The sequence below is a fragment of the Octodon degus genome, unplaced genomic scaffold, assembly GCF_000260255.1.
Source record: "Octodon degus isolate 3935 unplaced genomic scaffold, OctDeg1.0 scaffold00002, whole genome shotgun sequence".
Lineage (NCBI taxonomy): Eukaryota > Metazoa > Chordata > Mammalia > Rodentia > Octodontidae > Octodon > Octodon degus.
This window is the reverse complement of record NW_004524578.1, coordinates 10,342,472-10,357,823: the sequence shown is the minus strand read 5'-3', so window position 1 is coordinate 10,357,823 and position 15,352 is coordinate 10,342,472. Positions and strand designations below refer to the sequence as shown.

The 15,352-nt window shown below is 35.2% G+C and overlaps 1 long non-coding RNA gene across 1 annotated transcript in view; it reads left to right on the top strand.

The window, feature by feature from the left end:
- The first annotated feature begins 8,066 nt into the window (after positions 1–8,066).
- LOC111815990 overlaps positions 8,067–15,352 on the top strand; it is an 11,492-nt gene continuing 4,206 nt past the window's right edge. The window contains exons 1-2 of the long non-coding RNA XR_002820547.1: positions 8,067–8,076; positions 14,000–14,002. This is a non-coding gene — a long non-coding RNA (uncharacterized LOC111815990). The remainder of the gene's footprint in view (positions 8,077–13,999; positions 14,003–15,352) is intronic.

Genomic DNA, 15,352 nt, shown 5'->3' with positions numbered 1-15,352 from the left:
CTTTGTAAGAAGGCAGGACATTCAAAGAAGTTACATCATTCTAAGTCTTGTTACACACCATGCTTGATATTCACAATTTAAGGGATAAAAGATTTATATCAATGCACAGGTTTTAGAAGTTTCTGTCCCTCATTTCATGGGTTCAAGGCCAAAGTGGCATGGTGGAATGGGTTTACACAGAAGAAAGCTGTTCACATCATGCAGGCCAAGAGACAGAGAAAGGAAGGGGCCAGGGAGAGAGGTGGAGCCTACCAATTCACCCTGAAGTGACCCACTTCCAACCAAGTCCCACCTTCTAGCAGCAAGTCAGCCATAGGGAGGAAATTATGATGATCAGGGTAGAAATCAAGGAAATGGTGAGTAAAAATATGATAGAAAGAATTAATGAATTGAGCCACCTCTTTGAAAGAATGAACGAAATAGACATATCCATAGATGACCTTACCACGAAAAGGAAAAAAAAAAAAAACATGATATAGTTATAAATGAAAAATGTAAAATCATAACAAACACTGCCCAAATCCATATTATTAGTACAACTACTTTGAAAACCTTGAAACCAATAAATTGGAGGAGTAAAATGATGCCTATGAACTACCAAAAACTGAACCAAGAGATACTATAGCCCTGAATAATCCAATAGCAGGCTAAGAAATTGAAGCAGTAATAAAAATACTACCAACTTAGCAAAGCCCAGGACCTGATGGATTAATCAAAGTTTTAATTAAAATAGAAAGGAGTACTCCTAAATTTCTTATTGAAGACTAACATTGCATTGATTCTAAAATTAGACAAAGACCAATCAAACAGGAAGGCCAGGCATTCTCTCTAATATACACAGATGCAAAAATCCTCAATGAGGATCAGATGCATGCAACAAATCCTGAAAAAGAAATCATATGCCATGAGCAAGTATTCTTCATCTCAGTGATTCAAGGATGGTTCAACACATGCACATCAATAAACGTAATATAGCATATAAACAGAAGCAAGGAAAAAATCATGTGATCATCTCAATACACACTGAAAAATCCTTTGAAGACATTTAACATTCATTCACATAAAAAAAAAGTTTTGAAGACAATAGATGTGGAAAAATCCTAGTTCAAACTAAGAAAAACCACTTATGACATACCTATTACAAAGATGATATTACATGGGGAAAAACTGAAAGCTTGTCCTCTAAATTCAGGACAAAGATAAAGATGTTGAATGCAGTTCTCAAGTCATTAGTCAGGCAAGAAAAATAAATAAAAGGTATATTACAGGAAGGGAAGAAGTCTTATCATCTGTAGATTAAAGGATCTGCTACATAGAGGACCCAAAAGACTCCTAGAACTGATAACCAGATTCAGCAACGTAGCTGAATACTAACTCAACACACAACCATCAGTAGTATTCCTGTAGAGTGATAAAATGATTCACAGTGAAAAAAATTAGGAAAATAATGATCAATCTCAATAGAGTCAAGAGAAATAAAACATTCTCATATCCCAAGTGAGAGGATGATCATTTTAGGAAACATAAAGCTATTAAATATTGTTTTATAAGACTTGTAGCATGGAAAAGTTAAAATATATTCACCAACATTGTTACCCATTGAAGACCTGTTTATATAAACATTCCAGAGGAGGGCCATAAAGCTCTGGACGAATAGGAAACCTGGAAGTCCAGGAACAACCAACTCCCCATCTGAGGTCACGCTTCTGAGCCATTTCCTGAATACTGTATGTGTAAAAGAGCTCAGTATTTTGGAAGATCGTTTATATTATCAATAGAGAGTTTCATTTCAAATCCAAGAATGTGAAGAGTTTACAGTGATTTCAATTGTCTTAAAGTATGATCCATCTTTGCCTCTTAGCCCACTTGTCATTTGGATTCTTTTAGTAACAGGACTCTTACTAACATGTAACACAAGTACCCTATATTAGAACCTTTCCTACCCATAGAAGCTGCTATTGTGAAATCCTCCCTTACCTAAAGCGCTCTCCTCTGCGGGCCACATATAACTGATTTCTTCAGCTGTCTTTCTTACAATGTAATTTCAAGAGCTCTTAGGATCTAAATTATCTTCTCTGTGTGATTTATGTAAGATAAAGACAAAAGAATTCAGCAAAGTATTTCAGGTGTGGTTGACAAATACCAGATAAAGATGCAGGGTGGAGGAATACCCAGCACTTACTGACTTAGCAGCTACTTCTAAACCATCACTTCCTGATTCTCAGGTTTTGCACTTAGGCAAAAAATACTCTAGGGCCCAATTCAGCTAAAATGTTTTAGAATACCACCACTGAATACCTTAGGCTGGATATTCAAGTTTTTATTTTAAGTACACTAAAATATATGTGACTAATTTGTTTACCTGCTGAAATTTCTATGTGTTTCGTTTCTCTGTGTACCTGTTGAAATTGTAGAATCAGGTGTTACTTCTCTCGAAGGAGCAGCAATGCCATTTTCTTGTTCGTTTGTTAGTTTAGTTCACTTTGTCAGATTTGGATAGAACAAATTTCACTCTTTTTGATGTGTATTTCCCTGAGTTTTCACCAATGTCTCTAGTTAAGGAATCAGCAACAAAATGAAGACATAAAAGAGTATACTGATAACCTTTTCCTGAATACTTTATCATAAAAAGCCCTGTGCCTAACCTACAGTTCTGGGAAATCACTAATGTATTTTTTTCTTGTAAAGTTGCATTTTCCAGAAGAATATATATATATATATATATAGCATGTATCTTGTCTCTAGTTCTTGACAAGTATGGAAAGACCTTATGTACAACAAATGTAAAGTAAGTTTTCTTTTTTCTGTTATAAACACCACAGGACAGTGTGAGATCAGTGGATCATATGATGAATATATGTTAACTGGAGTAAGAAGCTCTGAATTATTTACCATAGTGATGGCATCCTTTTGTATTTATGCCAGCTCGTATAGAAATAGATTCTTTGCAGCCCTTATTAGCCTTCTTATGTGGGATCAATAGCAACGGCTTTTTTCATGACTGATCTTGCTAATTTACACATTGTCTTTGTTTTGTTTTTTTTTTTTTTGTTCAATTATATTGGATAAAGTTTGATACACTTTGTTTATATTCTCAAATAAACTTCTTTTGAATCTGCTGGTATTTTCTATTTTTTGAATTTCTCGATTTTCTTCTCTGTATTTTTGGGGGTGGTGGGGGTACCAGGAATCAAATTCAGGACCTTGTGCCTTCTAGGGAGGTGTTTGTTCCCCTGAGCTACAGTCTTGGCCTCAGCTCCTCTACTTTTTATTACTTTTCTTACACTTGCTTTTAGTTTAGTTTGTGTTTCATTTTTCAGATTCATAGATCTTGCCTTTGTTCTATTACATGCATTTAATACTGTACATTGTTTCTTCCTAGTTATTTGCTGTGGCCCCATATTTTAATATGTTGAATTTGCATTCATTTCAAAACTGTTTTTCAATTTCTCTAAAAATAGTTTGACTGATGCATCAGGGATATGACCAATATCTAAAAAGATGGAAAATTTAAAGCTGACTTTCTGTTATTGATTACTGGTTTGAATCTGTTGTAATCTTAAGATGTTACTTTGGTTCTTATTCATTAGATTTTTTCAATATATACTTTATGGCTAAGAATGGTCTATTTTAGTAAATGTTCCATGTGCAGTGGACATGATTACGTATTCTGTTGTCACTGGCTAAAATGTTCTATAAATTTCAGTTAGATAAATTTGATTGATATGTTTATGTCTTCCATACACTTTCTAATTTTCCACTTGCTTTATCTACCAATTACTGAAAGAAGAGTGTTGAAACATCTAAACAGAATTATGTAAGGTTTTGCCAATTGAATTTCAATGAATGTTGTTAAGCGCATGTATGTTTAAGATTGTTATATCTTTTAAGGGAATTGACTACTTTAGCATTGTATATCTTTTTCATACCTTAGTCATCTTGTTTGAAAATTCTCCTTGAAATTATTGTACTAAAGGTACTCCTATGTTGCTTTGTTTGATACTAGCAAGACATTTCTTTTCATGTCCTTTTACCTTTAATTGGTATGATTCTTAGTTTCTTATAAATAATATATAGCTGGATCTTGCTTTATTTTTAATTAAATGGGACAATCTCCTGTAACACATTTAGGGAAGTTCACATTTAAAGTTGATTATGAATACAGAAGTAAATATTGCTGTAGTGAAGTAAATGCTATGACTTGTTTTGTCTTGTGGCACTGTGGATTCAATGTAGAGTTCTCAGGCTGAGCTATATGGCAAGCTCCTCCCCACATTTGTGAGACAGGTTTTTGTGTTAAATTCCCAAATTGTGTGGGCAAGGTTCAGACTGAAGATCCTCCAGACATAGTCTGACAGAGTACTAGTATTAGTGGTGTGCATCACCACGTCCAACCCTCCTTCAATGTTTCAGGACAGTTTTGCTGGGTGGGTGTAGTTATTGGCAAGGCTTTATTATTGTTTTATTTTTCTCTTTGCTCTTTAAAGAATGGGTTGTACTATCTTCTGCTTTCATGCTTTTCTAATGAGATATAATGAATATCCCCCAAGATTATCACTTTTGTGATTCTCTGTAGTTTAATGTCATCTGACTACATTTAGATTTTTGGTATTACATTTCTATGAGTTATCCGAGTTTCATAGATCTATAATTTGTTTGCTGTCACTAGTTTATTTTTGTGTTTGATTTTTTGGGGGGCATTAGCGTTCTCAGGTATTCTTTTCTTTTTTGAAAAAAAAACTTTATTGAGAAACAACACTGAGACAGTTTCAAAACTGATTAATAGGACAGTTTTAATAAATAATAACTTGCATATTGTTGTCTTCATAGTGCTTATTCATAGTACAAGATGCAGACATGATATCCTGTCCAAACACTATTATTTTCTTAAGTATGAATTTTTCCTTCCTCTTCTCTTTGAAAGATTTTAGATATTTTAGTTGTACATCTGTTAACCCTCTTGTGATCAAGGTGTCAGCATTTTTAGGCCTAAGTGAGAGCTCATTCGTAGGATGCAAACTGCTGTCATTTTGTATTCTTGTGTGGTAAAGAGATCCTCAGGGAGCTTCTTATTAGGGTGTTAATCCCGTGACAACGACCCCACCCTTATGATCAAATCATGTCCCAAAGACGCCACATCCTCTGCCATCTCCAACATTCAGTTCATAAAGTGTCATCTCACTAAGCCATTCAAGGGAAGCTTTTCTCTAAATTCATCTTGATAGCAGAAGCTACTTAGGCTTCTCTAAACTATTTCGGTCCCTCGTTCCCATTCCTTGCATCTGAAGCAGTGGAAGTGGGAACGAGGGATAAACCTCCCCTAAAAAACCAACTAAAAAAATACAGCAAAAATCAAAACAGACCAAAAGCAAACAAGACACTTGAAACGTGTTTTCAGAATCCCAGTCGAAAAGGATGTGCTTCGATATTTGAGTTTTCAAAGCTCTCATAAAATTTTGTGACCACTCAGGACTTGTGGTTATTTTCAGTGCTATCCTTGCTAATATTAAATTATTCTTCCTTAGTATAATATAGTGGTGTTCTCTTTCCAAAAGTTTGTTTTAAAATGCTGTTTTTCATCTTAGGAAATTGCTTATCAAAATTTGTCCTTCTCATTGGATTTTCTGTGACATGCTGTGTTTCTCGTTCAGGAGGGACAAGCCAAGAGTTCAGAAAACAAATTTTCATCACAGACCTTCTGTATTTCAGGGCAGAATTTCCTGGAGTGTATTTCAGATTTGCATTAGCAGCACAGTATTTCAACTTCATTTTCTAAGAATGTTATAAATTGTGATTTTTGAGATCTCAGTTGACCCCGTCAGTTCTACAATTTAAACAAAAATATAACCACACCACCAAAGTTATGTGAGAGTAAATATTTGGTTGTTTGAAATTCTTAAGAAAGGAAAGAGGCTATAAAAACTTTTTCATGGACTTTAATGTATCAAGAACAATAAGAAGGAATTTAACACATTTTTGAGGACATCATTCTATATTGCAAAGTGTAAAATTTACAATTATAATAAAACATGTTAGTCATTTATGCCATTTGCCAATGACATAAAAATAAGAATCCTTTTAAAAAAGATTTTCTTATCAAATCTCTACTATAGATACAATGAAAAGAATAAAAACATTTAGGGAATATATCACTGGAGAGTCAAGTTTATACTTGGTAAAAACTGTTTCCATGAGACAAGCTTATCTTTAGCTGTAGATGTCATCAGCACACACTGGGTTGTGCAAATAATTCCAAAAGAATTATACATCAAGTAAATAATTAAAAACAATGAAAGCAGAATTTAAAAGTAATAAGTGGAACCTTAGTGAGAGAGGCTGGATTGGGACTGGGCAGCAGAACTTTTGGCAGAGACCTAGCAAGCTAAGCCAGGAGTGGAACATCGAGCCACCAGGGCACCACAAGTTCACTTCCATGGGCTGTAACAGGGAGAAGCTGAGCACAACAGCCAGACCAAAGCCAGGCCCAGCTGGTCCTGTTTCAGTTTGCTAGATCTTGACCTGGTGAGCTGTGGCATACTGTTAGGCCCAGTGGGGTGCAGATCTAGATCCAGATCTATGGGAACATCCTCTCAAGACAGAGGAGGCAGCAGGTAACTGGGGTAAAATAGCCTGCCTGGAAGACTCCAGGTACATCAAGGGGAGGTGATCACACAGAACTTAGGGGAACTACTTTAAATACAAATTCCCCATTTAATATCTGCTTCGCTATATAGCCATATTGTTTGCTATGATTCTCTAAAATATAAACTCATTAGTTACAAAGTTTATCAATTGCTAAATCTCACTACCCATTATTAGTGCTTCTAATTGTATTACTATAAAGAGAAAACCATAACTTCCTTAACTACATATTCTCTCTAGATTAGCAATATTGGGAGGTGCTTGGGTAATAACCTCACAAAAGCCTTATACTGAAGGAAAGAGGACAGTGACAAACAGAAATGAACATCTCACTCTCAATTAATAGAGAGACAGAGAGATAGCTCAGCAGAATTAGCACTTGCCTGGCAAGTGCAAGGTCCTGAGTTCAGTCTCTAGTACAGAAAGACAGACAGACAGAGAGAGAGAGAGAGAGAGAGAGAGAGAGAGAGAGAGAGAGAGAGAGAGAGAACATACAGATTCATGGGACACACACAGAACAAGAATCTCTGACTCAGAGGAGATAACTAAAGAGCAGTCTCTTTGCAGAAAGGCTCTGATCACAGTGATACAGTTACCTACTATCAAACTTTCACAAAAACATATCACAGATATCAAAATAAAGAGTTCACTATGAAATAAAAAAGGCAAAAAGAAGGATCAAAATGCAATCTAAGGCCCTGAGCCCACCAAGAACGAATGCAGGAGACACTAGCATAGCAGAAATTGGAAGTCACACCCTTCGATCTCTGAAATAATAGCATCTGAAATAAGGAAGCAACTGCAGAAGTGTATAGAGGAATTCATGTCAGAAATAATAGCATACAAAGTAAAGAAACAACTATATAGAGGAAATAAGATCAGAAATAATCTTTGAAGTAAAAAAAGAGCACAACTATAATGAAAGAATTACTAAGCCTTTCTAAAGAAGACACTGATAAAAAATAGAGGAGAATAGAAACATGGAAACCTTGAATGAGCAATATAGAAAAGAAATAGAATGCATGAAGCAGATTCAAAGAGGTATTCAGGAGAATAAAAACTGAAAAGTTGGCAAAACCATGTGAATGAAAGTGAAGACAGACTTTCAGACCTTAAAGACACTGTTGCAGCTAGTGAAAAGGTGAGGAAAGATCTCTTAAAAACAACTAAGATCCAGGAAATAGTAATTCAACAGCTTCAAGATGATGCAAAGATGAACAACATAAGCCTAATTAGGCACCAGCGTGAAAGAAGGAGTCTACACAAATGATATAAAAAGAATATGGACAAAAGTAATAGCAAAAAGCTTCCCAAATATGGGGAAACAATCTGACATTCATGTAACCAAGGCATATAAAACTGCAGATAATATGAACCCAATTAGAATCACACCCAGACATATAATAATCAAGATCCCAGAAATTCAGCACAAGAGTAGCATGCTAAAAGCTTCTAAAGAAAAGAAACAGATCACATTTAAAGGAAAACCCATCAGAATAATGGAAAATTTCTCCTCACAAGCCATCCAATCAAGAAGAGTATAGAGATAAGTATTTCAAGTCCTACAAGTAAGCAGAATCCAACCCAGACTGATATATCCTGCAAAACCCTCTTTAGAGTATAATAGAGAAGTGAAATACTTCCACAACAAAGAACAACTAAAGAATTTTGTGATGACCAATCCAACCCTACACAGAGTACTAAAAATATTCTAGAAAGGGATCAAAATGACCAAAACTCCAAGAATGAAAACAGAAAGAACCTACTAAATAGTTCAAACAATTAAACACAGGAGAATAGTAGGTAAACAACAGCAGGAAAATACCATGACAAACAAGTCCACACATCTCAATTATAACCATCATTGTAAATGGACTAAATTCAGGAATTAAAAGAAATAGATTGGCAGAGTGGATTAAGAAACAAAATCCAATAATATGCTGTAGACAAGAATAACATTTAACTCAACAAAATTCAGAGACTAAAAGTGAAAGTCAAACAATGTTACATACCCCGGGACCTCAGAAAAAAGCAAGGGTAACAATCCTGTTTGTAGACAATCTGAACTTCAAACCAAGAATGATCAAACAAAATAAATAAGGCCATTGATATTGGTTAGGGGAAAATTCAAGAGGAGGAGATAACAGTCATAAATACAAATGCACTGAATATGGGAGTACCTAACTGCATAAGACAGATTTTAATGGACGTGAAAAATCTAATACCGAATACCACAATCTTAACAAGGGACCTTTACACTCCCTTATCCTTCAAAAAATAGATCAAGAAGACAATATTTAACAATCTTAGAAAAGTCCTCTATGACAGTCCAACAGCCAATATAATTCTAAATGTGGAAAAATCTGAAATCTTTTACTCTTAAATCAGGTAGAAGACAAGGATGTCCTCTATCACCACTCCTATTCAATATAGTTCTGGAATCATTAGCTAGAGCCATTAGATAAAAGAGAGAAATAAAAGGGAAAAGAATAGGTAAAGAAGAAGTTAAACTATCATTATTTGAAGACGATATGATACTTTACTTGAAAGACCCAAAAACCTCCACCAAGAAGCTTCTGGAATTAATACACGAATTCAGTAGCATAGCAGGTTACAAAGTCCATTCCCCAAAATCAACAGCATTCCTCTACACACATAACGTACTCACTAAGAGAGAAATTAGAGAAACAATACCTTTTACAATAGCACTCAATAAAAAAGAAATATCTAGGAGTTAATCTAAATAATGAGGTAAAAATCTACACAATGCAAATTACAGTACTCTGAAAAAAGAGATTGAAGACAATTTCTGGAAATGGAAAGATATTCCTTGCTTCTGGATAGGAAGAATCAACATTGTGAAAATGGCCATACTCCCAAAATTATTATACAGATTTAATGCAATCCCTATCAAAATACCACCAAGTTATGTCACAGATCTAGAGAAAACTTCCCTAAAATTTATTTGGAACCAGAAAAGGCCTAGAATAGCAAAGGCAATATTGGGCAACAAAGACAACGCAGGAGGCATTACAATCCCTGACTTGAAATTATACTACAAATCTACAGTGAAAAAATCATCAAGGTACTGTCTGAAAAAATAGGCCTGAGGATCAGTGGAATAGATTAGAAGATGCAAATACAACTGCAAACACAATCAGCCATCATATCTTTGACAAAGTTGCCAAACATGTTCACTGAAGGAAAGATAGGCTCTTTACCAAATGGTGCTGGAAAAACTGGCTCTCCACGTGCCAAAAGCTAAAACTAGAACTGGATTTATCACCATGCACTAAACTAAAGTCAAAATGGATTAAATATTTAAACATTAAGCAGAGGAACTAAATTTCTTGGAAGAGAAGATAGGTAGAAATCTTGAAGATATAGGGGTAGGCAGACAGTATATGAACAATAATCAAACTTCACAGGAAATAACAACTGCAACCCAATTTTATTGAGAAGTTCCTGTATGTCAAAAGTAATCATCAACAGAGTAAAAAGGCAATCTACAGATTTGGGAAAAGTCTTAACCAATAATCACTCAGACAAAGTTCTTCTATGTAGATTATATAGAGAACTAAAATTAATTATGGCCCCCAAAATTTAAAGACCCAGTCCAAAGATGGGCATCTGAAATGAATACACACTTTTCAAAGGAAGAAATACAAGAGACAAATAAATACATCAAAAAATTCTCACATCACTGGTCATTTGAGAAAAAAAAATGCAAGTTAAAATAACATTGAGATAGCATCTCACCCAGAAAGAATGGATATTATTAAGAAATCACTTAGTAACAATTGCTGGAGAGGCTGTGGGGAAAAAGGAACACTTCTCCACTGCTGAGAGGAATGTAGTTTGCTACAATCATTATGGAAATCAGTGTGGAGACTCCTCAAAAATTAGGAATGGAAATCCCATTCAATCCTTCTATTCCCCTTCTGGATATTTTCCCAAAAGAACTGAGAACATCATACCACAATGATATATGGGCACCCATGCTTATAGCAGCACAATTTGTCATAGCCAAATCTTAGAAGTAACCAAAAGGCCCATTGCCCAAGGAATGGGTGAAGAAGATGTGGTATTTTTATACAATAGTGTATTACTGAAGTATAAAGACAAACTTGAAGCACTCACAGGTAAGAGGATCCAACTAGAGGCTCTACTCATAAGTGAAATAAATCAGACCCACATGCTTAAATATTGTATTGTCTCCCAGTGTAAGAACCTGAAAGAAGAAATAAAACTTGTAAGGTATAACAGATATAGTAAGAAAGAAACAGAATTTAAGGATTAAGCAACAAAGATGAGAGAAAGGAGAGAAGAGGAAAAATGTAGGAGGAAAAATTTTATATATATATATATATATATATATGATGGCTGAGGTGATTGTACAAAAAAAATTCCATAAATTTTTTTGAAAATAGCAGTTAATGTGTTGAATTTTCACATTGACTAGCTTTGTGTGCTGCTATCTGCGATCTAAGCAACTACATTGTGGGCAGCAATGTATAATACAAAAAACATGCTTAAATACATGTCACCTTGGTCTACCATTTTTAATGCCATACCCGTTATTACTAAACTCTCTTTAAAATATTTTTTACTTCTTATTTATGTTTTTGGTACAGGGTCTCCCTGTGCAGCTAGGACTCATATTGATCCTCCTGTTTTCTGCCTCCCTAGCGCTGGGATTATAGGCATGCACCACCATGCCCGGACTTGGTCACAGTTCAGGGTTCCCAGGGTGCAGGACCAGCTCAGCATGTGGGACCAGGGATCCAACTCTGGTCCCTGCACTTGCCAAAGCAGGTGCTTAGTTTGCTGAGCTACCTCCCCAGCCCTAAAATAAAATTTTTAAAAAGGTAATAAAAGAAAAAAAAAGAGACAAGAACAAAAATTTGAGCAAACAGTAATATGCAATCATACCTCCAATCTAACATATCTGTTAATCTGAGCAATAGTTTTGATGATAAAACTAGATAATACATTAACCATTGCTAATCAGCTATTCTTGATTTGAAATTCTGTAAAATATGTACTGTTGCATGCTACTCTTTCTCTTTGTTTCTGATTTTTGTTCTTACTTTTGTTTTTACTTTTCAAAATTAAATTAAATTGTGAAAGTAATAGAAATTGTTAGACACTGTTTGGCTAGTGCAATTATTCTAGTGATGGTGAAGTATAACAATTATTATTTCAATATATAAAATATAGTGACATTTGTTTTTGAGTGCAAAGATAGATATGCCAATGTTATATCTTTGTAGGGTTTGGTCATGAGAAGAGCTTATTTAGTAGAGAGTGGTGTTCCTATTTTGTTAGTGCTTTCTAGAGGAATGGATTGATAGAAAATGTATGTATAAATTATTCAAGAAGATATATTATGTAGGCTTACCTGATAAGAGGCTGCAGAACCCACAGTGTGCATGCTGGAGAGTGGAGGGTCCAGGAACTGCTCAGCCCAAGAAGATGGGATTTGCTGAAAAGTATTCAGGGGTATAGGGCCGGTCCAAGGCAAAAGATCTGAGAGCTTGCTTGAGAGATGGGATGTAAATATGCTATGTAAGGACAAAGAACTGGACACTCAGAGGCCGTGTCCCAGGTGACTTACAGGGTCTATAGCTCCACTGGCTCGGGAAGACTGGACAGCTTCCAAATAGTATGTATCCTAGTTTCATTTTTCATTCCATCCAGGCTACAAGCCTAATGGTTGGTGCCGTTCCTTAATAGGGTGAGTCCTGCACCCTCAGTGCACTGGTCCAGATGTCTGTTATCTAAAGACCCACTCAGAACTGTGCTTTAGCAATCTGCTAGGCATTTCTCACCCCAGTCAAGTTAACATATCACAATTAATGGTCACAATAGTACATCTAATTCTTCAATGTAAAAGTAAATGTAGCATGTGAATGCTTATGTTTATATTTATATGCCTCCCTCATTTGGGACTGATAGTAACAGGATTTTTATTTGATTATGATAACTCACTTGACTTTTTGTGTTAGAATAACATTTCCTAGGTTTAAGCTTACCAAATACCATGCTCCTTCAGATGGTAAGCCTGTATTTTTAATGCAGCACATCACAAATAGCCCTGCATAAGGCAATAATATATTGAAAGTTCACACATTTTCTGACGAGGTGAAGCAAGGTTTATTTGCAAGCTCTCAGGCTCATTTGCTTTTATTGCTACCCATCTGCTACAGTTGGTTTGTCATCCTTAGTGTGATGGAGTGACAGTCCATCTAACTCAACCTGCAGTTCGCAGTCCATTTAACTGGGTCAGTGGCTGGTTGTGTCAGAGGTTTGGTGCATGTGTGTGTGTGTGTGTGTGTGTGTGTGTGTGTGTGTGTGTGTGTTGGGAATGTAATTTCCTGTGTTTTCCTTTTTGCTAAAACAAAACTAGTCCAAGCATGACCCTAGTATTACACATTGCTATCCTCGGTGCAGTTGCTTAGTTCTCAGGTATCAGCATATAGAGTTAGTCAGGGTGAGAATCCTACCAATTAACTACTAGTTTCAAAAATCTGATGGAGATTCTCAGGACCATTGCCTCAAACATCTTGTGCATATGAATGTATGGTTTTATACCTGCCCTGTTTCCTAGCTTTTTTCCTTGCTCTCTCTTTGCTATTTAATCCTAAAGTATGGAATACCCATCTCTCATAAAATTTTTTAAAAAAGGGGATATAAGTGAAGGACCATTTTGTAGTGAAAAAATATATATATAAATTAGTTAGGTTAGATATACAGCTACTTTCTCTTAGTTCAATGAGAAGAAAGATTTGTACTAATAGTGTTTAGACAAGATATCATGTCTGCATCTTGTATTATGAACAACTACTATCAAAACAACAATATGCAATGTATTAATTATTATAACTGTCCTACTGACCTGTTTCGAAACTGTCTCATTGCTATTTCTTTATCAATAAAATTAATGATAAAATAAATAAAAAATAAAACTAGTCAACTAGCAACAACAAAGTTAAGTCCTTTACAATAGAAAATGTGTTGGATGTCAATCTGCAGTCAGATTTAGCTAACTTAATAAGAATTTTAGAAATGTCATTTGTCTCAAACTATGATGATGGTTTTCTACCAAACAGGTGAGGTCTTTCAGAGTCAAGCAGCACCTTTTGTGTCACCAAGTGACACAAAAAATAATGGATAATTGTTAAACACAATTAATATTGAAGAGTGAAAGATGGGGAAGAAATTTAACCATTTTATATGCTACTGTTTTGTTTAAATTTTTAAAGAACAACACTACATTTGAATTATAAAATAGCAACAGATAAACAGGTAAGGATAGATATAACTTTGTAACTCCCCTTTGTAATCACTAATTGAGCCAGTACACAGACAATAGAATTGGAGAGCAACTGGGATCTTAACCATCTACACTCTAATTTATATAAATCTCTGCAGTCGACTATCTTATGTAAAATTTAGTAAAAATTTATTGCACATAGTTGCTATTAAATGTCAAATAAGATTTTAAAATATAGAAAAAATTGAAGTTACTGTACAGGTTCTCCTATGTCCTCAGTCTTCACTGACCTTGAAAGGCCAGGGCCAAAATGTTGGCTGACCTTGCAGCCCTTCCTTTTCTCCAATTTTTGATCTGCAAACTTAGGTTGTTAATCCTCCAGAAGAGAAGCTTATTATTACCCTGCAACAACATATGCAGTTCGGTTTACCCTAACCATCTGTCTAAATATCAAACATCTTAGGCATAACGTGGAGCAGGTATTTTCCATCAAGTACTGATGTGTAGAACTTTAGGTCCTTACAGAATATGAAGAAAACAAACATTTTAAAAAATAGGAATAAACACATATTTCTACACAGAAACTTAGAAATCTAACCATATACAGCATTGTAGCAGGACAGTCCTGTGACATTATTTTTTCTTTTTCTTGTGTCTTTTTTTTTCATTTATTAGCCATTTAAAAAAAAACTTTTACTTGAGAGACAGTATGGTAATAATTGGTATGTCATGACAAGAAGTATGTATTTAGGAGACCAGAATGACAGGCATTCCAAGCGTGACCCTTCTATCACACATTGCTATCTTCAGTGCAGTTGCTTGGTTCACAGGTATCAGCATGTATAGTTAGTCAGGTGGAGAATCCTACCAATTAACTGCTAGTTTCAAAAACCTGCTCATGTTTCTCAGGATCATTGTCTTGCCCATCTTGTGCGTAAGAATGCATGGCTTTGTCCCTCTCAAGTTTCCCAACTTTTCTTCTTACCCTCTCCTTGTTGTCTAATCCTCAAGTTCTTGCTTTCCTTTTAGTTGTGTTATACCTTTCTATATGTATTTCTTCTTTTGAGTTCTTATACTAGGGAGACTATATGATATTTACACATGTGGCTCTGGTTTATTTCACTTATGAGTATATCTAGAGGGGTACACATATCTAATTTTCACCATATCTCCGTTTTCTGTTTCTTTCTTTATTTTCTGACCAACTGTGAGCAAATTCTGATATTTCTGGACCATTCCTTTTCTTTATTTGACTTCTGGGAATTTCTTTTCTTTGTCGTTCACATTGTATAAATCAGGTGAATTTCACGGAACACAAAATGAACCACTTAGTACACTCACAGCATTATGCCACCACCACCACCACAGTTTCAAGGCTATGAAAGAATTTCTGGTACCAAATAAGCAGAGGTTTCCTGATCAACCCTTGGGAAC